Genomic DNA, 27,080 nt, shown 5'->3' with positions numbered 1-27,080 from the left:
GAAAAGCTGTCGCTGAAAAGCCCATCCGATTCTGTTGCCAGAGCAACGCTCTCCCTCTCTCCCCCATCCTCTCACCAGCAATCCGCCCGCTCGCCTTTTTGCTCCACTCTCGCGAGACTGCGCAGTGTGCTCATTCGCGTATAGCACCACCGCTACGGTAGGTATCGCGAGAGCAGAGCGCAGAAGGAGTTTGAGAGGCGGTGACCTCATCGTCGTCGCGAGGCGGAGCGAACCGCTGCAACTTTGGATGAACTTCTGATTTGAACAAACTGAGAGGCGGTCGGCGGAGTGCTCGGACAACAACACACACAAAGGTGAGGACGTGTAGAGGTTTTCTGCTCCGAAGTCTTCACAGCAGGTTCGTCTTATCTCTACCGGCCGTGACGGTTTGTGTACGCCGGTGACTGACCTGCGAGAGCGTGATTTTTTCCTCTCGAAAACGCCGACAAGGTGGAAACTAATAAAGGTGAGTGCGCTCTGTATCCTCGTTGGTGTTCCCTCTGACACACAGGCTGTAACAACATCGTTAGTTTGGGGGTAACAGCCAAGTTGTAGGCGGTTTGTTCCATATATGTGCATTCAGTGTCTAACGTTAAGCAAACCTTCATGTGATGCATTCACGGATGCCAGGTGGGAAAACTACACATAAAAGTTTAGCTAGCAGTCGGTTGGTGATGTTAGTGGGTGGTGTGTCAGGGCGCCTAATATCTGATGAAGTTAGCTGTATGTTAACGAGCTCTGTCATGTCATTAGCTTGTTAAACACACACCCTCCGTACCTCTCATTGAGACAGACCACAGTTTAAAATTTAACGGTGGCTCTTAAAGAAACAGGAAACCCCAGCGAAATCACCATCAGATAGAGGTAATTGTTGTTTGGTTAAGTCTCTGCGTGGCTGCTGTGTAATTGGGATGGCTAGCTGCAGTTGTGGGTTTCCTGTCCATCGACACAGACAAACCCTGTCATACTTCTGGTGTCTCCTGTGTTTTTCCCGAAGCTCTTCGTGCAAAGTCAGTGCAATGTTACTGTCATGCATCGCTGCAGTTTGCACGGGGTGTTTGGACATTTGCAGTGTGTGCATGCACCGACCGTGTGGTTTTTTTTGCAGGGGAAAGTTTAGGAATTGTTTCCCTGCAAACCAGACTTTTAGGGTATTTAAATCTTATAAATAATGCATGATATGTTGCTAAAGAAAGCAATGCACATACCTGGGAGCCTGCAGGGAATCACACATTAAGTTAAAGCATCAATTCCACCCTGTCAAAAGCAGTCTCATTAATCAAAATGGCCGTCTGTGTAGTCAAGTCAGATTTGAATAGTGATGTAACTGCCACATTTAAGTGATGGAGCTTTTGATCGTCACATGATTTAACAGCAGAATGAGCAAACTATACCCTTATGATGCTTTAGCTCAACGCAAAAGTTAGCCTGCAAGTTTGTTAGTCTGTTCCTCCGAGCCCTCCTCTGCCCTAATGACACCCTGAGAGGAATTCTTATTCTAAGTGCCCCCCCATGGCTGCCATCTCAACCTGTGGAGTTTGTCCCCAGGCTACCAGCTTCAGCCTCCCAGGGGGCTCACACACTCACACACAGAAACACAGCTTCCTCCTTTGACAACTCCTAAATGGACACGTCAAAGAGATGCCATCTCTATTCATCAGGGTGGCCGGGGTGGGTCAGATTCTCAACTTGAAACACAACAGCAGCATTAGAGATATATTCTCTCCAGGAGACAGCATTTCAGCTGCTTTGTCCGCTTTGCTTTAGCTGCTGCAGCCTCTGTGTCGACACCACCCCCCCTCTACCCAAAACTCTTATGTGTGAACATGCCATGAGCCCTCCCTTGTTGGTGCTTGTGAATGCCAAGGCTGAGCAGATCTGGGGGCTGTGTTGCATTTACAATATTAAGTAGGCTATTGAGATTGAGTGTGTAGGTGGCGGCACACATGTTCTGTGACACATGTAGCTGCCGACTAAAGGAGAGGTGGGAGAAAAGGATAAAGAGGGAAACGGAAAGGGCTGCTGATGGGCAGCTAAAAGATTATCAAAGGGCTTTTGGGGATGTAGAGCAGCCGAAACATCTCTCCAGGTGTTCCTGGATTAAGCAGCTGGGGTTGGCTGAAAACTTGTCTTCGGAAATGCTTCAGCCCTCTCCAGCGTGCGCACAGTCGGGGCTCTTATTGGGAGTTTCAAATGAAGGTTTTCCCAGGCCCTAGTTAAAGCTTGCAAGATAAGTCTTTAGCTTTAAATTTGTATCAGATGCACTGTGATCGAGACGTGGTCACTCTTTCAAAAAATCCTCTAATGTGTAGCCCGGGCCGATCTGGAACAGGCAAGGCTTTTGGCAGCGCGCACAGAGAGAAATCTGGCAAATGCAAAGTCAGGAAAAAGAGGACATTTCAATCTCATAGCTGACCAGCTTGCACTTTCACTGTCTACATGCGATGCGTTGCGCTGACAGGAGCTGAAAATGGGGTCTCACCTATTTACGATCTCCCACACTACGCCCCCCCCTCCCTTGCCCAGCTACTTTCTCGCATCTCTGCCTCGTCCTCCCCTTCTGTCTCACTTTTGTCACTACTTCTTTACTCTCCACCTCCCACGATTCCCTCCTCCCATCACTGACAGTGCCTTTTCCTCTCGTCTTGCTTCCTTCCTGTTGTGGAAAGCATGACAAGACTCTGACATTCTCATCATTTCTGTCCACATCCCTCACCTTATCTATCCTTCTCTCTTTCCCCCCATTCCCCCTCCCGCTCCCTGGTCTTCATTTCTCTTTTTCCTCTCCTCCATGTCTCCGTCTCCCTCCCCTCCTCGTCTGTCTCTCTGCATACTGGAGATTGGAATGTGCGTTCCCTCTGTTTAAGGTCTTAGGGTGGGCTGTCTCTTGAGAAATACCAGAGCAAGAAATACTCGTTAACAGTGAATATATCACACTGCAGGGCAGAATGATTTAATAAAACTACTAGGCTCCGGCAAATCAGGGTTTTCCTTCGTAGAGAATTTAAAGGTGGCCTTCTGGCTCAATTACTGTGCAGATTTTTTACCTTAACCTTAACATAACATATTTCAAGAGCGGTATGTTAAATGAGTCACTGCCAACTGCAGTTGCAACAACAGAATCCGTCCAGGATGGCTCAAGGATGCTGTGCCAGCTGATTAGCAGAGTCAACTTAATTCTCCCACACAGGGTAATTCATTTTGTCTACTGCTCCAGATATTAAAGACGGCATTAATTCCACACCATAAACATTAGTATAACAGACACAGTAAGACCACAACATAATCATACACACTGACCATTATAGGCAAAATTCGCATTACAAACAATACATGGTCTATTTGTCAGGTCTGACAGTAGACAGAATATAGGAAGAGAAGGTCTGATGATGGAAAGACGAGTCAGAGTGCAGCTGTTATTGATCAACTGGTGTCCCTCTCAAGTGGTGACTTTCCTGTGAACAAATTGGTGGTTGTTTGTCGTGAAGGTTGATGTTGAAAGATAGAAATGCACACCTTTCTGTTGCTCTCTTGCGTTGCTCTCTTGCAAGCCTAAAATAAGAGAATGTAAAGCCGCTCAGTCACAACTTTGATGCATTAATTAAACTTCTAAGGTCCATTTACAAGTAGGGTTGTAAAGCACTGGTTTCATCACGATATGACACTATATCAATTTTTTGACAACGATATGATATTTGTTGATCGCAAAGTCTATGATACAGTTTCAGTTTGGTTAGTTTCAGGGGCCTGCAATCCATATGAGTGGATATCATATCCCATTTAACACAGCTGGTTACAGAAGAAGCTGCCAACCCCTTCTTTTTTGCTTTTGGCTATATAAGATAAAGACAGAACCTAACTAATGTAAATAATTCTAACTGGTTAAGTGCAGTAAAGTTGACTTTAAAGTAATGATCCATTGATCTGGATCAGTCTCTCAATTCAGTGATCAATGATCCAGCACCATTGATACAAAGTAAAAACATTGATCCGTATTGTCAGCCGAGAGAAAGACAATGAGGATAACGTTATTTACTCGGGAATAAATCAGCAGTGTGGAAATAAAGGGGTCAAGAGATAAAACATGACATAACGTTACCTGCCTGGTCGGGCATCTCATCCTGCTAACTTATCACTACAACAATATTAGCAACTCTGTTTTAACAATGTTCAGCTGAATAAACGTGCGTACAGGCTGATATTCAAATGTGCTCTTCTGTCAGGAGATGCAGTGACTTTAACCAACAGTGAGTAAGAAAAACTATAAATAATTAATGTAATCATTCATGTAAGTTATGAATGGAGGAAAGTCCACTAGCTGCTAGGCTAATTTTTGCAATGTAAACATGCTTAAGCTAGTAATGGGTGACTTGCAAAAGACAATTGACATGTCTATGAACCTTGACAGTTATTACTGAGCTGAATTTTATACCTTTGTTAAATGATCTTGTTATTAATCCATGTTTTATGGCTGTTTGGAGACGTTTGCCTTCAGGGATAGAGTTTTAGATAAAGATCAGGGTTTGGGTTAAAATTAAAACATTAATTAACATTAATTAATTAACTTATCCCATGTGCTGTTTCATGTGTGTTAGTGGAGTCGGTTTGAAGTAAACTTTACTGCACTTAAGCGGTTACAAATACTTACATAAGTCATGTATCATTTTAAAACTTTTATGGCCAAAAGCAAAAAAGAAAGGGGTTGCAGCTTCTTCTGTAATTGATTATGTTAAATAGGCAGACAATATCATTTCATATCGATAGCATCATATCAAAATTGTTTTGTGGCAGACTTAGTAATATCAGTGAATATTATATCGATGTTCAGAAAATCGATATAATACTGTATCGTGATGACACCAGTGATTTACATCCCCACTAACACACATAAATCAGCATATAAGATAGCCTTCAGGATTTTCTGACAGAAATCCCTTTCTAGAAGCAATATCTTAATTTTAACCCAAACGATCACAATTTTTCTTAAAAAATTAGGGCGATGTGGCTTGAAGGCCTGAAGGCAAACTTCCCCCAACAGACATAAAATGAATGGACTAACAAGAGAATTTAACAAAAGAGCAAAATTTGGCTCAATTGTAAGTGTCAAGGGTAATGGACAAAACAGTTTGTTTTTACCTAGTCACCATTATGGTCTCAAGCACTTTTACATTGCATAATTTAGTCTAGTGGCTTGTGGACTCTTTCTGTATTCATATAGCTTAACAAATTACATGTATTATTTACACTTTTTCCTACTCACCATTGGTTTAAGTCACTGCATCTCCTGACAGAACAGCACGGTTGAATATCAGCCTGCATGCACATTTTTTCAACCTAGAATTATTGAAACAGAGCAGCTCATATTGCTATAAAGAAGAGTTAGTGGAGTGAGATGCCCATACGTTGTGTTTCCTTAGTATTATATCTCATAACGGCATTGTTTACATATGGCATGTGCTCTGTTTGTTGACCCGTATTTCTCCTAAATCCAAACTATTTCCACATGCTGATTTTATTCCAGAATAAATAACATTATCCTCGTTGTCTTTCGTTTGGCTGCCTGCCATTATCTGCCTGGTACTGGTCGATGGTGACACAGACTTTCAGAATAAAAGCATATCCTAAAGATGATAATATAAATCAGTGTTTTCACTCTGCATTGATGACGTTGGATCATTGAATCAGTACATTGATCCGGACTGATGGATTGTCACACTCCTGTTTTCAAAAACATTAGCTTAGCTGTATTAAAGCTTTAAATGCACCTACGAGACTTTTTATTCAGTCTTTCACTTGAATGAAAGCATTCAGTTGCACGATGAATGTGAAAACAAACTCATCATAGTGACCACTATCATTCAAGGATAATTAACACTTGTAACAAAGGTGCCAATCTAAGCTGTTTCACCACCAAACACATTCTCATTTTGGCTGTGCATGTACACCTCATACCTGTCTTTAAAGATAATAACAGCCAGATGAACTTGAAACAATTCTATTAATTCAACAGATAGGTGGGCATGTCTGGCTATTTTGCAATGATTGCAAAATCCAGAAAGTATTTTTAAATATTGCATCCCTGAAGACTGGAGCGCAGCGTTGTTAGAAAGGCTAGGTCTGTGTGCTCTGACACATTTGAAGTGCAAGCCAGCATATTGTTTTCACTTAACAAACAGCCCTTGCGGTGTTTTCTCTGATATGTGAAATTGCATATCTCTTTTGATCCATGTCTTTTTGCAGAGAATAAATCGGAAACCCTGTGGAGGCTTTCAGTCGGTCGTGTCAGGGCCTTTCATAGCAGCCAGAGGAAGGAAAGAGAGGGCACACGAAGAGCCAGTTAATTTTAGCTGTTCCACCTGAGGTGAGGGGACTTAAAAGCTAAATTTTCCCTGCTATCGGATCCCATTCTCTTTCTCCATTTTTCTCCTCTGTGTCTGCTGAAATAACTTCTTAATTAGGGCTGTGAGAGTGGATTATGGAACATGAAAGCAGTGTGGATTATAAAAAAAGCCCAGATTTCAGTTGTGACTGATGAGCAAAAAAAATCTATAAAAATATCATGAAACAATGACTAAGCAGGCTAATCCATGCAGAAGTAAACAGAAGGAACATACTGTACAGATGGAGAGCCCTGAGAGAGAGAGAGGGAGAGAACAGCCGGGATATTATGAGAACCATGCTTAAATACTGTCAGCATTAGCTAGCAGTCATAATTCTTACAGTAGTACAAGCCAGGGTGGCCAGTTAACGCCAGATAAAACCTAAACTTTTATATAAAGATGGAAAGACTATGCACTCTTTATGACTATTTTGGACATTATTTAATGAAAGTCTATTAGGGATGTGTGGATCCAACATTTTCTGTCCTGATACTGATCCAAACACCTCAAGTTGGGGTTTCTGCAGTGTCCAAAATTAACTCTTGGACTCCCTGGCCAAGGGGACTGAAAATCCACCGCTCAAGGATATTGTTTTACAGACCGATATGTTAAATTGGGTTTTTGTACCATATAAAGTATATATTAGTTTCAGCACATTTCACAAGATAGTGAGGCATCATGTTGAATCCTTAATTAAAGAAGAGGCCAGACAAAAATCAGTTGTTTCAAGCAGAAAAATTTATCACCATAGCCTTAGCATCATTCTGTACCCAGTGTTTTACAACTCCTTCATCTTCAAATCTCCATTTCTGGCAGAACTTTCATTTTGTATTTGCCTCATCCTCCTTTACATAGGTGGATTTTTGTTCAAAGGTTGGCTAACCCCCAATTTCCACATACTCCATCAGCGCTGCGTAGCGCAGCACAGTGCGTGGTAGGTACGCTCCCATTCTAGTGAATAGCTTCATTTCCACAGCGAGCGCTGCACAGCGTCTCTGGAGTGTCCCAGAAGTGCCACAGCGCTCCGCTTCGTCGGAGATACACCCCAGGTCTATTTTTCAGCGAGTCAGTGTCCATTGCACGTCAAGCCACGAAGCTCAGATCGCACCAAACCGGAAACGGAACGCACACAGCATCCCGTAAATTTCAAAATACAACACAATGCGTGGACTACGGATTGTAAACTCTGTTTTTTAAAAATCACGTCACATCCTTTTGCACAAGTTGTTAGTCAGTGCGAGAGTCTGAGGAAAGATGGACGAGGAGAAACTCATAGTTGAAGTGGAAAACCATAGTATTTTGTATGACACCACACATCCTTATCCTACAAGGATACAAACCGAAAGGAGAAGACATGGTGTGAAATTGCAGGAATTTTGGGAGTGAATGGTGCTTTTTATCGTGTGATTTTGCAGTTTCCACGTGTGAGCTTGTGGCTCTGCTCTGCGGTGCGGCGCTCCAGAAACGCATCCAGCAGGCAAGGGTACACGTCGCCAGTTGCTTCAGATCCGCGGCGCTGCACAGCGTGGCGCAGACGGAGTTTGTGGAAATTAGTCCTCATAAAACTGTACCTAGCAGAAGATCAGCAGGAAGTGATAGTTTTGTACTGTAGCTGATGTCCCTCATGGTAAACAGTGCTGTGAAGCTAGGTGCTTTTGAGATGATCAGTTGTGTGTGTGTGTGTGTGTCAGACTCCAACACAGACCACAGAGGACAGAAGCTGCATGCCCGAAAATGACACCAAAACATGATGGAGACAATCAGCATGGTCTTTTATTAGGCTACCTCACTATTGTGGTACAAGCATTTACCTGCCAGTGTTGCAGAAAGCCTTCTGAGATTTACCCGCCGAACAGAAAGTCTACCCACATTTGGGCGTTTGCTGGTGTTAGTTTTGGACCCTGGATATCTCCCAATACAGAACCTGACGATACAAGTAAATTTATCTATACATTTATTATTCCAAGTCTTTCCATGCTAACACTGGACTGTGGGAGGAAGCTGGAGAACCCGGAGAAAACCCATGTTGGCACAGGTAGAACATGCAAACTCCACAGTGCTAACCACTGCACCACCATGTCACCCCAAATAAATTTAGATAGCTCCAAATTGTAATTCAAATGAGGCTTGTATTGAAGACACGAAATCCTAATGCTAGTCTTTTAAAGCCTATTAAGGACATAACAGCATTGGCAACCCTCTGCTCAAGCACAGCAGGTTGATACAGCTGAACCTTTGAAGTTTACTTTTTGAACCCTTCAGCTTATTTAATGTGTGTAAACCCTAAATCCTTTAGAACTATGAATAAAATTGATTGCACTCCTGCTGAAGGCAGAATATCCAAGTGAGAATTTCACTTTGCTTCTGTTTTTTTCCATCATGTGGCCTCAGACCCCTTTTAGGCCGATGATTGATCCAGAGTGAACCGATTAAAGGGATAGTTCGGGTTTTTGGACATGAAGTTGTGTGAAACGCTGACCATCTGTAGCTCTGATGTGACGGTGTCACTACTGTCAACGAGCCTCCTGCTCTGAGAAATCGCCCGTAGCCGTAGCCGTGTAGCCGTACCTACAGCAGCTGACGAGGGTGTGTTGTGAGCCTGAGCCGGTGTTCGCGCTGTAGTAGTAGGTGTATATAGGGCTAGTACATCTTTTTCCTCACTAATTATAGCCTACTGGTTCTCTGTTGGAAACAGCCGATGAAGTTTTTCGTTAGCCGTTGCTATCCTGCGCACCTGCACGGCGTGGTGATGAACTGTCTTATTGATTTCTGTTGCCGTGCTGTATTGCGGGCCTGCACGGCAGAGTGATACTGGCCAGAAAATAGTCCCAATTGATAGCAAGGTCTGACGTAATGCGGGGATGTTTTAAAATTATTGAAATAGTCTAACAAAACACATGCATACTTTTTTGTAGCTTAAAACCTTTTGGTTACGTGTCCCCCGTACATCTTCAGAACTACTTTTTCTCCGGTAAGCTACGGGCCATTTCTCAGAGCAGGAGGCTCGTTGAGAGTAGTGACACCGTCACATCAGAGCTACAGATGGTCAGCGTTTCACACAACTTCATGTCCAAAAACCCGAACTATCCCTTTAAATCATTCAACACATATTCCATCTGACTTTGTGATTCGGCTCCTGTCCAGGGATGTAATGTAGGGCTGACACTATTCACCTTTGAGTGATGATAGATATTGGAATACTGTGCTACTGTAAAATAATTGTATGATGCCGATCATACGGCAGCTACCGAAGATATCGGAAAGGCATTGTTGTGGAAGTTAACACTGTTAACTTTGTCAGCACTGTTGCTGTTGTTTAGCACTGTTTATGGAGTTAGCACTGTTAGCTGCTAGCCACTAGCTCAGCCACCTCCATTTTGAGAACTGTGTACAGACAACTCATATCCTCTGAATTTTTGCACAGAGCCCCTTTAATCTCTGAGAAGCTCAAATATGCTGTTAAGTGTACGAAGTTGTGTGAACTTTATATCTATAGAAAACAGTCACAACTGTACTATCACTGCAGTGATGATCCAATACCATTATAGCAAAAAGCTTTCTCATACAGTGTTGAGTACAATTCTGTTGTGCTCTGTTATAAATAGTTTGCAGAAGAGGGAGAGCAGTCACAACGTGGCAACTGTCAGCTTTGAAAAGTCGAGTGCAGGTGGAACATGTGTTCATTAATCTGCATCCAAAATGGATTGTGTGTGAAAGTGGATGATTTTGTCAGTGTCAGTCCTCAGCCCCTCCTCTCTTAGACACCGCATTGACATCGCAAGAACGCGACTGTGCACGAGAACTGTAAATCTTATCCCCCAAACATGTATGGGAGCATTGCCGAAATTCCCACCAACTGCCTTGCCATCTGTTTCCAAGCAGACAGAGCTCTCAAATTTCTGTCTTGCTGGATGACTAAAAGGATGTTCCTACTGTTGGCTGCCTGGGTTGGTATTACTGATAGAAGTGCTCATTCTGACCCTGTTGGATTTGTTAATTGTTGCCATCTCTCCTGTGCCATTTTGGGAAAATTTGTGTGTGTGGGTGTGTGGGTGTGTGTGTGTGTGTGTGTGTGGGTGTGTGTGTGTGTGTGTGTGTGTGTGTGGGTGTGTGGGTGTGTGTGTGTGTGTGTGTGTGGGTGTGTGTGTGTGTGTGTGTGTGTGTGTGTGTGTGTGGAGCCGCAACCTGAAATTTATGCAAGCTATTTGTCAGGAAATTACATAGCTATTTCAACACTCGATGAGATGGGATGGGATGAAGATGTGATTGGATTGTTGTCAGTCTGAGCTAGATTGAATTTCTCGTATGACATGGAGCTACTGGCTCAGGTAGAATTAATATTTGGTAACTTGAGTTTAATCTTCACCTTAGAAATGATTGTAATGTATTACATGTATATTGCATGTTGCAAATTCTTATGACAGGCTGAGCATGAAGCTTTCTAAATATTCTTATGTTGCTGACAGCCCACATCCAAAACCTTTTTGGTTTTGGATATGGCAATACTTGCAGCTTTGATACGTTTTATAAACAAAGCACACAGGCAAGTCTTACACAGTGTCTCTCCCCAGTTGGATTTTTGTCTTTTTGAAATATAGACAGTTTGAAGGAACATATCAACCACTTTGCCTGTTGGTGTTTACAGTCAAGCACCAACCTGGAAGACATGCCTGTAGTGGGACAGAACATACTGCACCATCTATTGTAAAACACAAATGATCCTGTACCCAATACCAAACATGCTTTAAGCCATCTGCTCATCCAGATGTTTTTGAAAATGGATATTTTTCTGTCCACACAACCTTTGTCATACAAAATATCTATCCACACTAGAACACAAAAATGACCTCAAATGCTCGGTCGTCAGCCTCCCCTCATTACAAAGGTAGTAAAATGTACAGCCTTAGGCCCTGATCACACAGAAAGCATTTTGCAACCTGTAAAATGCGAGGCACACCACACTGCCTTTTTTTAAAAGAATTAAAAAGGCAGTTAAAAAAAAAACTCTTGCTGTGCAAAAAATGGACAGGTTGAGTGGCAAAATAGTTTTGCAGACACAGGGAAATGGAGATCTGTGTACATGAGACCCAAAAAAAGAGGGTGGATCACGGGGAGTATCATTAGTTGGTCCAGGAGCTTCGCCTCGATGATGGCTGTTTCCAGGCATATTTTAGGGTGACTCAGGGGCAGTTTGGCAACCAGCTGTCTATTGTTGGGCCGTGTACCTTTGGGTATCCAGCAACTAGTTTCTCCTCCATTGTTTAGCAACTGTAAACTTGTTGTCGTGACCACCACAGAAGGCCCGCCTCTCAAATTATGATGAAAAGATGACAAAAAAGAGATGACATGGGGCGCTTTTCCACTCTGAGCTCAAGGTTTTTCAACTGGAGGAGTTCCGAGCTCTCCCGCAAATACGCAAGCCGCCTAGAGCACAGAAACATGAGGCGCATTGCAAGGCAAAAACTGCGAGCAAAATGTTTCATTCTCATTAAAAACAATTACAAAATGGCACCTTTTACAAAACCTACTACTGGAGATCTCATCACCGTTGATTCCCGTTCGATAAAAGCATGGAAATACTCACTGAAACATAAGAGTGATGCACTGGACATGTGAAAGTCTTATTTTTCTATTCTTTATCTACTACAATCCCATTCTGGAAAGCATCCCACCATCTGCTGGTTTGACTGGGACCAGTCCAAAACTGTCATTTCTGGAGCAGATGCATTTGTTCATCCATGAATTGGCATAACAATACTGAGTTTCAATGTAAAGTAGTCATTAGACCAAGCAGTGCTAACAAAACTTAAGCACACTGGTAGTCTGCTTTTGTTGTTGTTTCTAGCATATGCACATTACACAAAGCAACAATGGGTATGCATGAATTTATGAGATGACATCATAATTTCTAGGACTGCCTCCTAATAGTTGACCAAATGTTTGTCGATCAGCAAGGTCATTAGTCAGCAAGATTTCACAGTGTTAACTCAGTGTTAACAATGTTACTGATACTATTCTTTCTCAGACCTTGACCTCAAACCATTGTGTTGCCCTGCCCAAAATATAGAATTTAGTAATTAAATTGATATCGTAAACATGCAGGCGACTAGTCGACTAATGGCCCTAGTTGATGACTACTGGTCAATTAGGAAAATTCTTTGTCGAGGGCAGCCCTAATAATTTCCCAAACGCTCTGTTTGGTGCTCTATTAGTGGCCTAAAACTGTGTTTGCGTGTGGACGAGAGGCCAAAGCTCATTATAGTTTTACACGAGCAAACCTGTACCACAGCCCTACATGGAAAAGAACAACAGGATCTCATCAGTGTTGATGTCAGTATCTTTGGATGTTGGTTCAATGTTACCTTTAGAAAATTCCACACTTTAAGTGACATCAACACTTTGTGGAGTTAACATTTCAACATCACATTTTGAGGATGTATTTGTACATAGGATAGCCAGTGTTTGGGTGAAGTTGAAGGAAAAGGAAAATAGAGCATCAGTTTTGCTCTTGATGCTTGCCAGCAACAGTCAGTATAAATGCAAGCAGCTGAAACCATGGCAACAATGTCAAATACTACATCACATTGCACACTGAATCCAGGCCCACCTAAACTGATTGGCAAATTGGTGTCAGGAGCAAAATATGGAGCCCAAAAAAAACCCCCACACTATCTGAGTTTATGAGTATTGCCCTCCTGTGGGCAAACATTCAGCCAGATAGGCATGCGTTTTTGCTTTGTAAGACACTGAGTGAAGAACAGAGTGAGATATGAGAAAAAATGAAGAATGGTTTGCATTTTGCGAAGGACAATCTATTAAGAGATTAAAGCACTTTTATTATGTGATAGGTTTTACCTGAGGAGTCTCTGTAATTGGAAGTTTTATCCATTAAAGCCCCGTTCAGACAGGATTAGTTTTATCACGGAGATGTACTATGATTTTTACTGCTGTATGAAGTGCACAAGATTTTTCTCTCCCATCTCTAAGTGGATCCGTAAATAGTCTCTGTTTTTTGACATGCTTCTCTTTTTTCTTTTTATTAGTGAGCCTTCAACTAAAATAATTTGTCAAGGACAACGAGACATCGTATTCTTTGCAGGCATATGCATTGAAACAGACAATATTACTGATGTATTAAATAACGTTGCGGAGCACTTTTTTTTATTCCGACGCCACACAGTCACATCTACAGTACACGCATGAACACGAACACATGCTTGCTCAGATCTTTTATTTGTATTTGTGTATTTGACCTCTGTCGGGTGCAATGAAAGGTTTTAGTTAAGATTTTGTTAATGTGAATAGAAATTTACACAAACAAGTAAAAAACAAACTGTATTTTGAGTCAAAGCCAGCAGACTCATCCAATAGACTGTTGTTATTTGAGCCACTTTGCAGCAGTATATCTAGGCTCTTAAGCTGTGTTTGTGTAACTATATGTTTAAAGGCTACTTACATTCAAAAAGCCTGCTGGTGATGCACTTCACCTTCCGCAGCGTATCCAGGGAAAGTGGTGTTCATTACTAATCACTTACTGTGTTTTTGCACTGGCTAACATGCAGTCCAAAGCAATCCAGTTACACCAAGGAGCATGGCTAATTTTTTTATCACCCAAATGCCCCTGGAACATTTGACCCATCCTTGTGGGACTGAGTTGGCATCTGAGCATTCTCATGGCATGAAACATCCACTCAATTTGAGTTATCTGAATTACTCAGATAAAACCTAAAAAAGAGCATGGTCAGTTGAGTTACGTAATGCACACAGTTTGGTTTGGGAAAAGAATATTCCTTCCTTCTACATCTACTGCAGACTCTGCCTATGTTTATGACTGATGAATTTGACAGACTGTATATGATACTTAATATTCTTGTTGTAGCCTGTCCTTTTGTCGGTCCAAGCTGGCCAGAAAGTCTGCACTACTGTATTCATTTCAATGAAAATGAAGGAGAGTGCACCATGAGATAAGATCATCCTCTTTAATAACTGATAACAGTATATACTGTATATGTACATATATTTTGACAGGATTAGTATAATCAGGCAGTTAGAATTAAGTCAGGTTTTACTTTTTTTTTTAACTTTTTATGCCTCCATGCCAGCAACATGAACGTGATATCTCAGGAATGCCTTAAAGAAATTTCATCAAATTTGGCACAAATGTCCGCCTCGACTGAAGGATTAACTGATTAGAATTTGGTAGTCAAAGGTCACTTGTGCCCGACCTCACAAGAAAAGGTTTTGGCCATAACTCAAGAATTCATAAGCTAATCATGACAAAAATTTCATACAAATAGGGTAAAATGATAAACTGATGACATTTTATACCCAAAAAGGTAAAAAGTTGGCTTCACTGTGGCATCATAATGTTCTGCAAAAACATGTCTCTGGCCATTATTTAATACCATTTACCAGAATAGAAGGTGGGACTCGGGGTGTGCCATAACATCTCATTCACGATAATATTGGTATAATTTTAATATCATAAGAAAAATTCATATTGTGATATTCGCGTTATATAGACTTGTTGACATATAAACGTCATACTGTTACCCACGGCAACAAAAAGCATGGCTGAAAGTGAAATTATTACCGTGGCTCTGAAAAGAGGTGCAGCTTCAGTAGTGTGGAATAAACTGTGGCGTTCTGAATGTTTTATTTAACAGCCCTGGACTTCTCAGACTCTTAGCGACTTACTGCTAAGAGGAAACTCATTCAGCGGCTCCTCTGGTAGCAGCACAGCGTCAGCCCAAATAATATCTTTAAAAAAAAAAAAGTGTAATTTATATAGTCTACACTATGTGTATATCAGCCCCTCCAGGATGTTGTGATGTTGCATTTGCAGCAGTTAACACAAATTCATCCAATCCTTGTGAGTTCTCTGCGACCTTGCAATTTTGTCCAGTCACCACACGTTACATTAAACGTGACTATTTAAAATGGGTAAAGTCTTTCATCATAGACCTGTGTGCAGCGCAGTGATTCACTCAGCCTCTTCCTTACTCTATTGACTCCGTGCCTGGGATCAGGTCACACAGACACAGTGACAGGGCTAACTGTTAGCATCACACAGCTAACATTACCCAATTATAACCCAACCCAACCAGGTAGAGCGATACAGTCGAGCCATTTTGGTGTCAGTGTGAGATTAACTGCTCAGTGTCAGATGCACCCGCTGTTGCCTTGTTAGGTTGTGCTAACTGGGCAGAGGGAGCAAGATAAGAGTGCTCAAGGAGACGGTCCTTCAGTGCTGTATTGAATGGCAAATCTTGGAGGGACTGATACACTATATCTAGACAGACATGGATGTAAACTGCAACCTGACTGGTTGGCGGAGGCATACAACTGTGAGGCGCAAAATCAAGTTTGTGCAAATTTTTAGGTGTTCAACACAGGCTGTGTCTGTAGTTTGTCAGATATGCAATTTCCTTAACAGACTCCTGCTTTTCTCATACACAGCTGAAGGGAAACCTCCTCTGATAACAATAGGCACAGGATTAAAGGAAGACATATCCTGGTCATTGTTTATCGCTGCTGGATGGAGTCGTTTCCCTGAGCTCAAGGAATCCGCCACCACTTGAAGTTGGGAAAGCTGTCATCCTTTGGCAGTAAGTTTTCTTTTCTGTTAAAATACTGCATGCAGTGTTAAAAAAAAAAAAAGCTATCAGCAACTTTTGAAGCAGCTGCCTTTTATGTGATGAAGAAGGAGATATAAGGGATGTTGTCTTCCTCTGTGTCATAGCATGCATCGCAGATCCACCACAGCGTGAAGAAGAAGTTCAGAGGGAAAAATCTGGCTTTAAAGTCAACAGGCTTTTGAGTTGTTTCCCGTCCTTGGAATTGATTCATTAAGTGTGCTGTAATTGACAGTCTCTGTGATTTCACTGTCAGTTTGAGTTCTTTTCCACGGCTTTAATGCCCCACTGAGCCACAGCAAACCCAACAGATAATCTTGTGGCCATGTTGATGTTTCTGGTAATGTGGCTGCTTGGGAGGGGTTGTGTTAAGATACTGGAACACTGGTTAAGTTCTCGAGATACTTCAAAATGTCAGTCACGAAAAGGGAATCTGTCAAAAGCTCAAAATAAGTGGACGTTTTTTAAAGAAAGAGCTGTTTTTAAAACAAAGTATGTAGGCAGTTGTGTTGGTGCTATTTTTGCTTTCTTAAAAAACGGTGCTCCTTAGCAGCTCTGTTGAAGTCTTTGTACAGCACCTGTCTATAATACTAATAACTGCAGAACAATGTTACTGTCAACTATGATTATCATGGTGGATTAACATCATCCTGTAATAGATTGGATCTGATCAGGGTTTAGTTTTTTAAGCTCTGGAGACCTGGTTTCAAATGTTATTTCTCCATAAAATGTAATGTTATGACAAAATCAGCAGCAATCAAAGATAAAGTTTGGGAAGTTATTATTTGTGAAGCACTAAACTGATGAAGCAAAGCTGCCTCATCAGACTGACATGACTGTGTGGGCATGGTTTGATCACATTTGATTGACAGTGCTGGCAACATAACTTTATATGTATATTCAGTCCTTGTGTGAACTGTAATTTAACTTACCCCAGCATGCAGGGAATATTTGGGGAGCGCACAGTAAAGGCTCCAGCCTTCTGCGACCTTGAATAGGGCAAGCAACAAAGTATATATGGATGTTTTTTTCTTACTAACAGTGATTCTTGTGCTGGTTGGAGCTACTTTTGTTGCAGAGGGTTGGTGGTGGTTTCATGTCTGTGGGTATAATGTTTGCATCATAAAGCATATCTGCTGTTTAGCTGATCACACGCTGGTGTGAAAGTCTTACCGTAAAAAGCAGCATGGATCTGGATTAAAGACTGCTGTAAGAAAAGTTGCATTTGCTAAACATAAGAAAAAACGAGGCATAGTTTCATTGATGTAATTTCACTAAGAAAAGTTGAATGAGGCTCCAGCACTCACTCATTGTGCCAAGGAGAAGAAAGCTCTGGTGAATCCTTGTAATTAAAGTCATCTTGCTGGAGTTTGTGTGTTCCAAGGAGGTCCTCGATTGTGCCAGGAGAGGTAAACACATAAATCCATCCTGATGTACTGAGAGCAGCAGCAGCAGCTTTTGGCTGAACCTTCGATTGTCTTCCTGCTTCGCAGATCCATGTACTGACACAGAGCCAGAGATAATGCTGATAGTGGTGGATTCCTCACTGACACTTGTCAGGAGCCGGATATGATGCTCATTTTGCAGTTATAGTTGGGACGAGGCTATATTGTGTTATTTATTGTCACTGGATTTACTTTTGGGATTTAATGTCCAGTCTATGGACTGAATTACAGCGATGCCAGGCTAACAACAGCAATCACTTCCCAGGAGACAACTGCCAATTGATTTGAATTGTAGTGATATATGAAATCAGTGAACTTGTTTTTTTCTGTTGTCATTATCAGCCGGAACTGTAATGTTTAAAGATACATAGTTTAACACGGTGGTTTGACCTGACATTTCTGCTGTGCCAATTTTGTAGTCTGAGAAACACTGAATTCAACAAATTCAGTGCCCCATATCATAGTTTCAGTGCTTCCCGGGACTGAAAAAATCTCTGAGGAAACACTGACATGTGAGATACATTGTCATGTTTTGGTTTTAGCTGGCTAATGTCATTTAACGTCTTGCTTTTTAATGCAGACAAATTGCTAGCTAGCAAACGTAGCAAAATACTGTATTGAGAGGATAATGAAAGCTAATTCACCCCTTCTGTCCGGGCTGGTTTACATATTACTTTATCAGCCATGAAGTGACCAACAGCAGATCCATGCAGCGTAGCAAGGTTACAGTGAGCTGGGTGGCCAACGAACTAACTGTAACCCAAGCCAAGGTTAGCCAACTAGCTGTTAAGCTACACTGCATGGATCTACTGTTCGTTGCTTTGTAACGCCAGTTGATCAAGTAATTTGCAAATAGCAAGCTAGTTAGTATCATGGCCATACTTAACAGGCTCAGAGAGAGGTGTCACTAACAGGAAGGACTTTCTGAAAGTTACATACAGAACCTTTATGTGTCTTGTACGCAATATTTAGAAATTTTTCTTCACTTAACCTTCACACTAATCAATCGAGGCATCATAGACCACCAACCCCCGTGTTCTGGGAAGTAAAATGACTGTGTTTGTAAATGGAGTGTGGTGGCTTTGAGGTAACTGCTTTAGTTTCTTGTTGTAAAGTGGTGTCTGATGGCAAGGTAAAGCAATGAAAATGTTCTTAATATAGCCTACATTTATTAAACTGATACTAATTTTTTTCGGGGGGAGCTTTTTTTAGGTTAGTAAAAACTAACGAATTGAGGCAGCATTTGCTAAGCCCCATTTTACGTAAGTGAACTGTAAACTGTAAACAAACATTGTGATTTGGTCTATAAAATATCTGTTCATGCTGAAAAATACCCATCACAGTCAGGCTTCGTATTGCTTCTTTAAAACTCATAGGCAGTCAATTTAAATGATATAAAACAGATTTTTTTTAGAAACTTGAATTGGCTTATGTTGGCGTTTTTGATTGATGAATCACTTGAACAGTGTATTATTGAGTTAATGTTGAATTTTCCTTCAGTCAAAAAAAAGATGAATTGGGCTCATACTGTTGATTCCAGTGTCAGTTCCAGACACAGACATAAACTAGGCGAGAGGATCGGACCGGCGCAAGTGGACCTGCAGATGCTTTTCTTTAAAACCAGAGAAACGAGGTCACAATGCCCAGGCGTTCAACATCTGGCTCGCAGGTGGTGGAAGCAGAAACCAAAACAGGAAAGTGGCCTGTCATGATCTGTGGTGCTCGCCGCAACCTCTGCGCTCACTGCGCTCATCCAAGAAGGGGAGTGTTTTGGCATGTAAGGTGATGGCCTTGAGAGCCGGAGTGGAGTTTCCATTCTTGGTTTAATGGATTTCAGGTTCATGGCTTTGTGAAGACCAAATGTCTGGTAAAAGTGCATCAGTCTTTCACTAGGTTCATCCCATCATGCTTTTAGTTGAGCCATGGGTGTGCAATGGCATGCAGCAGAATGTGTGAGAATGTGGCGTGTACACAATAGGGATGACCTCATTGTTTTCAAATTCATCTAAGCTCAACATACAGAAGAACAATGAATTCTGCGTGCCACACTGCCCTGACCTCCCTCTCCTTACACTGTGTATGTGTGTGTGTTTACGTCCCCCCTCTCTGAGGTGTGTGTTTACCTTCTAGTTTACAGAGGTTCTTAAAATATTTACTCAGGGCTGAACTAGTTAATGATTATTTGGACAATCATGATTGAAAGTGTTGGGCTACACACACTGGGGTATGTTGTGGCAGAGGAGCCAGCTCCATTGGGCTTTGTTCCTGGTGTCAGTTATTGAATGCAGTCCCAACCTCACTGACCCTGCTGAACTTTTGCTCCGATAGACTGTAAACTGAGAGAAAATCTAATTTGTGCTTTCATCTCCAATCACAAAGATTTGCTCAGTGAAGCTGGCCTGCATTATAGTGTGTTGTGATTTTTGTTGTGTAATTTATTTATAATTGTCTTGACTAGGGACGTCAGTTTTGGTTAATCCTGCTTTCGATAGCCTGACACTAATTAACCAGTAACTAACTGGTTAATTTTTAAGAAAAAAAAACAATAACATGAAACAGAAGAGGCCTTGCTTTTCAGTTCAGTGCTCCATTGACTCAGTGAGCTTTAGCACTGCATTTCAAAGTGCTATCTATCTTGCCTTTTATTTTATTATCTGTGGGCTTTGCTGACAGAAAACCAGCCAGCTGTGTTAACACGTGGAAACACTGTACCCACTGCCCACCCTCTGGTCTCCACTGGATAGCTATCGTTAGCCTTGGCTGCTCTGTACTGTGCACTGCCTGGGTCAGGAGGAAGCTAACTAGTAGCACCTCTCATTTGGTCGCTACAGCCTCTGGTCTCCCACCATATAGCCCTGGTGAGTAAGCACCACTAGCTGTGCTGATGCTTCTAACTGTGCTAACAATGCTAAAGTTTGTCTGACCCTGGGGGAGACTGGAGGGTGAGCACAATGTTTTCCCAGCAATGCTGTTAGTTTGGTACGGTATTACTAGCAGTAATTTACCCTTTGCTAAGCCCCGCCCCTTTGTGATGGTCTGTCAAACTGTCGGAGTAAGCATGGAGCCCACACTGTAACTAACTGCACTCCCTGAAGAAATATTATCATGTTTTTGGAAAAATGAAACAGTGATTCCAGAGAGAAGCAGACAGAGGGGTCTACAGTCTGTGTTTGAAGGATATATCCAGGATGTCAAACTGACTCAGCAGCAACAACAGGTTAAAAAGACAAAGATAGTTAGAAGCTAAAGCCGAACTATAGGCTACAGATCACAGTGTAAAAGTGAACCACCACATCACTGCTGATCGCCACACAAGACAATGAATATAAAGAGAGACTTCGCTGATTTTAAACCAGCTGTGTGGCATCGCAGTGTGTGCAGATGAGCGTTGTTTGACTCCCCTGGAGATCCCTGCCAGAGGTCTGGATGCTGGCCACAGCAAAGGGGCGAAGCCAAACACCGTTCATCTGCACACACTGCGATGCCACACAGTTCCGTCTTTTTTTCACTGTCATATTCATTAAAAAGCAAAAGCAGCATGTGTATACATTCAGTAGGCTATATCTTCAGTAGCTAGCTAGCTAACCCTACACTTTTCAGGGTTTGATTTTGGTTTTGGAACAGGGAAGAAACGTATATCTTTTTCCAACCTCTCCAGGTAACGAGTATCATTAATACACGACGTGCCCCAGGCACAACATTTAGCTCCAAATCCACAAAACCAGCCAGAAAATGAAGGAAATCTGAAACGACTGCATTAGAGTCAATGGAGTCAACCCACAGAGTATTCTCAGCTAATTTGAGAACTGATAAAGTATTTGGGGTATTTTTTAGGCAAAAATGTTGAGCATTTTTTGGCTCCTCAAATGTGAGATGTAGCTGTAGCTGAGTAAACTGAATATCGTTGTGTTTTTGACTGTTTTGACTGTCCAAGAAAAAGAGCAACTTGAAGACGTCATACTTCAATGGTGTTCATTATGTCTTCAGTTTCTGATAATGACTTTAATTGTTCTTTTATCTCACACGTGTTAGGATGTTACATACCTTGACATGTTTCGGCAGAATCTTCCTCAGAAGTGTCACTTGGTGGTGGTTGTGACCCCTCTTTCTCTTGACAGATCAGCTGATAAAGACGCGTCACAACCACCACCAAGTGACACTTCTGAGGAAGGCGGAAGTTTCCGCCGAAACATGTCAAGGTATGTAACATCCTAACACATGTCTGAGATAAAATAACAACTAAAGTCATTACTGAAGACGTCATGTTATGCTCTGAGAAATTGTGATGGGAAATTTGTTTTCTGTTTTTTTGACATTTAACAGACAAAACGATCAATTGAGAGAATAACTGCAGATTAATTGATAATGACAACCCTTTAAAATTGTTCTAATTTATTGTTGTTTCCCAGTGTTTATAAAACCAGATTTTTTGTCATCTCCCATAGGACTGGGTGGCATACCAAAAACCAGTGTTTATTTTCATTATGATATGAATTTTTCATATACCGCAATACCGGTGAATAGCCCAAACAATGTCCGGAACACGTGTGGCGGGAAAGTGTTTCAGGGGGGACCCATTTCACCGCTGCACACCACAGGCGTGCTAGAGCTGGCAAGAGTGAGAGCATAGAGAAAAGTTTAGAGGCGAGAATGGCTGCCTGAGAGAGTCCTGAAAGCGAAGCAACTGTACACGTTGCTGAAGAACACGATGACCCAGAAGAACTCCTACCAAAACGAGCAGTGTTTCCCCTATATGCAACGAGCAGCGGCGCAACGCCGCCACTGATACAATTGTCTCTGTATCGCGCGTGGCGGAGTTTCGCCCCGATGCGCACACACACACATACACACACACGAGCGCATACACACATGGGTGAGCACACTAGAGCACGGCTCGGGCCGCATTTTCCTGACCGAACCCGACCCAAGTCAACAGTTATAACCGAGCACGGCACTAATGGAGCGGAGCCTGTGTTGCGTTCAGGCGTTGTCACGTAAATAACCAATCCCAGCACTTGAACAGGCCATAGCACAACACAGCAGCATGTCAAGTGGGCCGAATCCGAGCAAAATACCGTCAAATAACATGAAACCGATATGATTTTAAAAACAAAAACCTGATATGAAAATTTTGTCATACCACCCAGCCCTAATCTCCCAGTAACCTGCTGTCACCCCTCAGTCCTGCTGCAATGACACTTGACTCAAGGAGCAAGTGATGGTGACCTTGTCTGTCGGAAAGCCTCCCTGCTCTTCTTTTCTCACACCTGTCTCCTCCGCATCTCTCTCTCCTTGTCACCACGAACACAGACTGTTGCTGCCTTGTTACGCAGTCACTCAAATTGAGCGGGCCGCTCTCTGGCGTTAGAGTGCTTCAAATGGTCATCGGAGACGATTTACCACACAGAGCTTTGATCCATTCCAGTGGCGTTCTGACAACTTCTAGCTAATGCCTCTGCTGGGTCTCTCCAGCTGCGAGGAGGAAAGCTCGATCAGTGGTTTATGGATGTGAGACGTGTGAGCTTAAGCAAGCTGCTGTTTTTCATTAAGAGGCAACCGACGCATGGGAGGAGAGTTGACTGCCCTGGCGGTTCTTTCTAATGACAGCCGGCTAGTTTGGAAGTAAAGCGTCTTCAACAAGGGCCCACAGGGTTGTTTTTAATGAAGAGACTGCCTGAAGCCCTTTAGCATCTCATAAAGCACTTGGGGAAAACGGCCACGGTTGAGGAGAGGTTGAAATGAAGGGACTCACTTCAGCATGTCTCCTTCGCCTTCTCTATTATATGGTCTCATCACTGACACACTGGTTTGAAAGAAATGGCCTTTTTCGTCGACTTTGTAGTCAGAGAGTTCGAGAACAGACTTTTAGAAAATAAACAATGGACCCGAGTAACTGTCAGGGGGATACTTTTGCTTCATGAATTCATATGTATCAGGTTTGTGGCTGTGTAGGATTATATCAGTGGCTGTGAGAGGCCAGGTGTAGAGATTTAATGGGATATCAGATGACTTGAATAGCATGATTGTAGTCGGACATCACAGTCTGTACCCGAGATGAAAAGAATATCTAGAGGGTTGTAGCTCAAAGCACCACTGGGTTCTCGTTGCTTCCTGATATGAGATTCAATAAGCTAATGTTGCCAGGCAACGGGTGCAATTCCACTTTTGGCAAGTATTGCTTAGTAACAAAATTTGTTTCCAAGAAGTAAAAGCAGAATCACTGGTGGGATCAATGATGGATACAACCCTGGAATCTAATCACCCATTTTAGGAATTTAAAGCAGTTACTGTGTTAGACCACAGCTGAGGGGAGTGTATGTCCCTCACAGGATCCCTTATGTTTTTATTTTCAGTTGAATTAATTAAAAAAAACAAAGGTGGGGGGAAAACAAACATTAACACAGTACGCTGTGAGCTGATGCATCTCCATGCACGGGCGTCATCTTTTTTAGTTTTCCGTAGCTGAATCCTCCACAAATATCCCCACAGGTTGTGTCAGAGCTGGAGCACTCTTGTCTCACAATGCACCTCTGCCTGCAAATGGCCAATGGTGCACTAGTGGGAGGTGGAGTAGGAGGAGAGGGGTAGTGTGAACAGGGCCTGCGGGGGTGGTGATGCCGCGTTACATAATATCAGATGAACCCAGCTGTGCTGTGTTGTTTAGCCCATGGGTGAAGCGGTGCCAGCCCAGCCGACTGATGAGTCCACCTGCGCTCATCACAGTGGGTTCAGCATTAGGGTACAGGTCAATGAACAGATTGACACTGCTCAGACTGATCACATGTCGTCAGCGTGGATCAGAGGCAAATTGAAATGGCCAAATCATGAAACGGCAGTGCCAACATCCTCTCTTCCGGCACTGTGTTGCCATGGCAGCGCAGTTGTTGTGTTGTCAGAAACCTTGGAGTGTAATGATAATGCAGGGTTCTAACAACGGTAATTAGAAGCTATTTTCCTTTTCTTTTTCTAACGACTAAAGCTCCCTTCTGTAGTGCTCTCTTATTCCTGCAGCCACTCATCAGTGGAGCAATGCACCAAGAGGCAATATCCCTTCATCATATGTTGTAGAAAAGCGGCAGCTTACACTAGTTAGTACTATCTTCTCCCCTCATATTGGCAAGGTGTTACTCTGTGATTGTGGACAGCAACCTCTGCAAAGACTCGCTTACCATTAATTTCCCCGGCCAACTGGTGTGTTTCTTTTGGCAGGCTCTGCAAGTAGCATAAACCTTGAATAAAGACTGGATAATACACTGCAGGTGTCTTCCAGGAAGGGGCCTATCACCCTGCAAGCTCTATTTAAAAAGCCTGTATCAGAGTCACTATCATTAAAAGCTCGTCATGTTGCCCTCCCAGACCTCTGTAATTAAAGGAAGAGGCGTCTGTGTTTTATCTCGAACTCTGTGTCTCTGATACGACATAACAGCTAGACGCACAGACAAACTCACATTTACCATAAACTAGAAGTTTGTTTTTAACAAACAGGCTGAAACTCAAACTCCTGCGTACACGTCAGTTATTAAGGGACATCAACCATTAAAAGAAATGTCAGCAGGACTGTCGGCTGTGTTCTGTTTGTTTATAGCAATTTATCTTGTTATAGCCAAAGGAAATGTCTAAACTAAAAAGCATGAGGTTCAGCTCATTCAGCTTGATTTTATGGTGGGCATGTTCAGTGGAAAGTTTGAGTTGATGTATTTATTTCTGGTGTGCTTGTTGTGTTGATGAAAATGTAATTGGGGAAAAGTGAACATTTTCAAAGTTGCCAGTAGATAATCACATTTTTGTTAAGCCAATGGCGATGTAGCACACTATACACAATGTCTTTCTTTGAGTGTACACTACATAGAAGAGAAAAAATGGGACCACACAGACAGGCCTCAAGTGATTGACGGATGGATGATACCATGTAGCAACGATTTGTTAAGCGCTGCCCGAAAACACCCAACAGCACCCCGCCCAGCCTCTCCAGACCTCTGCCATTTTTGGCCTCTTTGACAGGATTCGATGGGAGCATGGTGGAGCCTCTGCCACTGTATGTCTGCATCCAAAGCAGACCCTGCAACTCTGTTTCAGACCTCAAATGAGATTGGGTGAGAGTGAGATGGCCACAAAAATTACAGAGATTCTTGGATAGCCACAAGACTGGGTAGAGATATGCAGGGGAAGGAAGATATATGGAAGACAACAAGTTAAGTTTTGGCTGGTGAAAGTGGAGAGGACAAAATGAAAAATTAAGACATTTGATCTGCACAAGGGGAAAAGGCAGAAGGTAGAGAGTAATATACGAGCAGAAGAGGTTTTAGAGTGATAAACTCGAGGGAGGGAAAGGTGGACCTCAAGAAGATCCAGCCCCCGGACTTAATTGTTTTGTTTTGCTAGGAAAAACCCCAGATGCCTGTAGTCAAGCAACGGCTTGACCCATTCTTTGGTCGTGAGCTGCGGGGCTGAGGGCACTGCACAGAAAGCTTAGTGGTAGGCCTTTTATTCAAGGGCCTTTTCTCTGTTTTGGCCCTTTAGGAGGTGCAAAGCTTCACATCTGTCAAAGTGTCACAGGGCTAGCTGTCTGCAGCCCTATCCTCCTCCCATCCCTTATAACAGCGATTACCCAGGAACCCCTGCACACTGTTTCTCACGGCCATTAAACATGCACTTGTCAATCTGCCTCCTCATCGTGTGACTGATTGCCTCACAGCCATTTGCCTCTCAGCTGGTTCAGGCCCTATCGATACAAGTGCAGATTTTCTACCCCAGTGGTCTCCAACCATGTGGCTTTGAGAGACGCATCTATGCATAGTTACGTCCTGCTTCATCAATTTTTACTTAGAAGTGATTAATTCAAAAATGATGAATGATTAATTGCCTTTTCAATTGGCTGCCATTAGGGCTGTATATCAAATGCAATACTTGTAAGAGTACCTGTGGCATTACATCTGTTCTACTGAGCACCAGTTTACGTTAAATGAATCAGTGCCAGATGTTGGTACCTGGGAGTGCATCTTGGTGAGAACACCAGGAAGCCAATCACAGAGCTCCAAGGCCAGCAACAGAGCTCCGTGGAGCGAGGTACTTTTTAGTCTATTATTTATTTATTTATTTTATTTGTTTATTTAACAGGGACAGTGCACAGCTCTCAGCCATACCAGAGTTAGCTACTAGCTAATTTTCATCTGTAGTCCCTGAGCAGGAACAGAAAACATATAGTGTTAAGACAGAAATCTAACACTATAGTCTATTATGTCACCCCTGCAGCTTGTTCAAAATTTTGTTATAACAGAGGAAGTAAAGTACCAAAAAAGGTTCAGTTAGGTACTGTTACTGAATTTCAGGCACCAGTATCAGTTCAAATGTGAACAGTACCCAACCCATGCTGTCAGTAAGGGTGCTTACAGACTTAGAGTTGTCTTGCTTTGGTCTGAATCAGCGACTAATTTTGTCACAAAGTTGCATAATTGCCTAGAGTTGGTTCGTGTTCTCACGGCAGCATTTACAAGTGGACCAGATCAAATGCCTTGTGTGAGAAACCTGCTCTTGATTGGTCAGAATTTCCATGTGGGAAAAATCCAGGAAGTAAACAAAACGTTGAAGAAGAGTACACTTGCAAGATAAATGTGACACTT

General features: G+C 42.4%; 1 protein-coding gene across 13 annotated transcripts in view; it reads left to right on the top strand.

Annotated features, from left to right (window-relative positions):
- Positions 1 to 271: 271 nt before the first annotated feature.
- Positions 272 to 27,080, top strand: part of sipa1l1 (signal-induced proliferation-associated 1 like 1) — a 127,305-nt gene continuing 100,496 nt past the window's right edge. For 7 of the 13 annotated variants that reach the window (XR_007570769.1, XM_050057594.1, XM_050057595.1 and 4 more), the window contains exons 1-2: positions 273 to 466; positions 15,840 to 15,988. The gene's annotated coding sequence lies outside the window, so the exon portion shown is untranslated. Of the gene's footprint in view, positions 467 to 6,240; positions 6,362 to 15,839; positions 15,989 to 21,578; positions 21,660 to 27,080 lie in introns of all 13 variants that reach the window. The other 6 variants (XM_050057584.1, XM_050057587.1, XM_050057589.1 and 3 more) reach the window with 5 other exon arrangements.

The sequence above is a fragment of the Epinephelus moara genome, chromosome 12 (genome assembly GCF_006386435.1).
Source record: "Epinephelus moara isolate mb chromosome 12, YSFRI_EMoa_1.0, whole genome shotgun sequence".
NCBI lineage: Eukaryota > Metazoa > Chordata > Actinopteri > Perciformes > Serranidae > Epinephelus > Epinephelus moara.
Note: the sequence above shows the minus strand (reverse complement) of the source record. Positions and strands in the feature narration are given on the sequence as shown.